The sequence below is a fragment of the Zalophus californianus genome, chromosome 3, assembly GCF_009762305.2.
Source record: "Zalophus californianus isolate mZalCal1 chromosome 3, mZalCal1.pri.v2, whole genome shotgun sequence".
Lineage (NCBI taxonomy): Eukaryota > Metazoa > Chordata > Mammalia > Carnivora > Otariidae > Zalophus > Zalophus californianus.
This window is the reverse complement of record NC_045597.1, coordinates 28,937,942-28,941,245: the sequence shown is the minus strand read 5'-3', so window position 1 is coordinate 28,941,245 and position 3,304 is coordinate 28,937,942. Positions and strand designations below refer to the sequence as shown.

Sequence of the window (3,304 nt, the reverse complement as noted above, 5' to 3'; positions counted from 1 at the left end):
AGGTGTCAAAGTGGGAATGGCTGGGAGGGAAGCAGTAGGGGAGATATTTAGGGGGAAGCCCTGGGTTTCAGTAACTGGGTGTGTGTCAGGGTGACTGGTGGGAGGGAAGCATGCCAGTGTTCTCATTTGAGGGGCTAGGAGGATACAGATGGTGTGAGCTGAAGTAGAGGCATGTTTGTAGGAGGTGAGCTGGCAAATTCCGGTTTGGGTCTGCTGAGTCTAAGGTATGTGTGTGTTGCCTAGGTAGAGAAGCCAGGCAAGCAGGTGAATAAATGTGCTCTATAGAATGGTTTAGGCTAGGAAGTGGATTTGGAAATCCAAAGCGACAGCTGAAACCGTGGGTTTGGATGAAGTCAAAGTGTTGGATGATAGCAAAGTGTTCCAGGGGGATGGGGGACAGAATGGAGTTGAGAACAAAGACGAAGGAAGTAAGGTTTAAACAGAAAGTAGAGAAAGAATTGCTTAATGCTGAGCACCAGCAAGGTAGGAGGGAAGTTGGGAAATAAAAATGTCATAGAAGTTTTAATGGATGCACAAAGTTAGGAATTTCTGCCTGTTTGTCCCATGGCTCCTTTCAAAGTGATTGTTTCTCAGAACTTCCTGCTGAATGAAGCAGCCCTAGGTAGTTCATCGTCTAGATACATAGATGAGTACGTTCTGGGCCACATGTTTTTTTCACCCAAGGCCGGCCAATTTATAGGTCAGCCTAAGTTCTAAAAGGAAGTCCTTTGTAAGAAACTTACTCAAATGGGTAAGTAATCGTCAGGAGGTAAGGAGGATTATCTTTCCCAGGAATCTGGGGTTATACAGAGAGAAGTAGTAGCAGGTGTTGTTATGGGTTGAATTTTGTCTCTCCACCCCCTCCCCCAATTCATATGTTGAAGTTCTAAACCCCAGTACCTTATAATGTCACCCCATCTGGAAATAGAGTCATTGCAAATGTAATTAGTTAAGATGAGGTCATATTGGAGTAGGGCCCCTAATCCAGTATGACTGGTGGTCTTATAATAAGGGGAAATTTGGATACAGGTACCATGTTAAGATGAAGGCAGACATCGAGGTGTTGCTTCTACAAGCCAAGAAACACCAAATATTAGCAGCAAACCACCAGAAGCTAAGAAGGAGACATGGTACAGATTCTCCCCCATTGCCCTCAGAAAGAACCAACCGTGCTGACACCTTGCTCTTAGACTTTTTGCTTCCAGAACTATGAGATACAAAACTTCTGTTGTTTAAGCCAGTTTGCGGCACTTGGTTATGGCAGCCCTAGCAAACCAGCAATAGATATAGGAGCTGACAAACACATAGGCAGAAGGCAGGCTGCAGGGTCCATGAGGTAACCAAAACCACGTAGGAGCAGACGTCATAACCAGAGGAGTGGTGAGATGGTTGCTTAGAAACAGAAGGAGCTGTAAAAGCAGAATGGAATTTCTACTAGCCGAGCATGAGGGTAAGTGTCCATAGATTTCAGCTATTGAAGGGGAAAATGAGATGACCTAGTAAATTAGGGGTGAGTTAAGTCTTGAATCACATTCTGATCTCTAAACAGTGTTCTAGTCTGAGACTCTACGATATATTGCTTTTCTTGTTCTTCTTAAGGGGCCTCATGTTTTTGTTTGTAACTCTGAATTCAGATTATACAACCAGGAGTCTTATCTTCCTCATGACTAGGTATATTCTCTCTATGACCCACATGTACTAGGTATCTATTGTTGTGTAACAAATACCTCAAAATGTGATCACTTAAAACAGCAAACATTTATTAGATTACAGTTTGTGTGGGTTAAGAATCTGGTTGCAGGTTCTGCCTCGCGGCAGCCACCCCCTTCCACACAATCACACTGAGGTACCCACTCCTGGAATCTGGTGCAACCTCAGCCGCGCCTGCCCCCTGCCACTGCCTCTAGACCATGGACCCCTGCAAAGTGAGCGAGGTTCAGGCCTTCGTGGAAATGTGTAAGCAGGATCCGAGCGTTCTGCACGCCAAGGAAATGCACTTCCTGCGGGAGTGGGTGGAAAGCATGGGGGGTAAAATACCGCCTGCCACTCATAAAACTGAATCAGAAGACAATATCAAGGAAGAAAAAACAGATAGTAAGAAGGCGAAGGAAAACATAAAGACAGACAAACCATCAAGTGAGGAAAGTGATCTAGAAATTGACAGTGAAGGTGTGATTGAATCAGATACTGATGCCCCTCAAGAAATGGGAGATGAAAATGTAGAGATAACTGAGGAAATGATGGACCAGGCAAAAGATAAGAAAGTGGCTGCCACTGATGCCCTAAATGATGGTGAACCACAGAAAGCCATTGACTTGTTCACAGATGCCATCAAACTGAATCTTCACTTGGCCATTCTGTATGCCAAGAGAGCCAGTGTCTTCATCAAATTATGGAAGCCAAATGCTGCCATTCGAGGCTGTGACAGAGCTATTGAAATAAATCCTGATTCAGCTCAGCCTTATAAGTGGCAAGGGAAAGCACACAGACTTCTGGGCCATTGGGAAGAAGCAGCACATGATCTTGCCCTTGCTTGTAAACTAGATTACAATGAAGATGCTAGTGCAATGCTGAAAGAAGTTCAACCGAGGGCCCAGAAAATTACTGAACATCGGAGAAAGTATGAGCAAAAATGTGAAGAGTGAGAGATCAAAGAAAGAATAGAAAGGGTTAAGAAGCCTTGGGAAGAACATGAAAGAGCCCAGAGGGAGGAAGAAGCCAGACAACAATCAGGAGCTCAGTATGGCTCTTTCCCAGATGGCTTTCCTGGGGGAATGCCTGGTAATTTTCCTGGAGGAATGCCTGGAATGGCAGGGGGGATGCCTGGAATGGCAGGAATGCCTGGGCTCAATGAAATTTAGTGATCCAGAGGTTCTTGCAGCCATGCAGGATGCAGAAGTTATGGTGGCCTTCCAGGATGTGGCCCAGAACCCAGCGAATATGTCAAAATATCAGAGCAATCCGAAGGTTATGAATCTCATCAGTAAATTGTCAGCCAAATTTGGAGGTCAAGCATAATGCCCTTCTGACAAAAAGAGCCCTTGCTGAAGGAAAAGCAACAATCACCTAATGGCTGTCGCAATAATACAAACCAGTGTACCTCTGACCTTCTCATGAAGAAAGCTGGGGTGCTGTGAAGAGAATCCCTACCCCTCTGTCCCATGTGCAACTGAAACATTCTATAATGGTTTGCTATTAGGGTATTCATTCAGATAATGTTTTCCAACTAGTAATTACAAACTTTAAACACTTTTTAAACCTTAAAAATATTTAAAAACATATTAAAAGGGTGTGTTAGTCCCTA

General features: G+C 44.2%; 1 pseudogene; it reads left to right on the top strand.

Annotated features, from left to right (window-relative positions):
* The first annotated feature begins 1,910 nt into the window (after window positions 1-1,910).
* On the top strand, window positions 1,911-3,018 carry LOC113920767 (annotated as a pseudogene).
* Window positions 3,019-3,304: the final 286 nt, after the last annotated feature.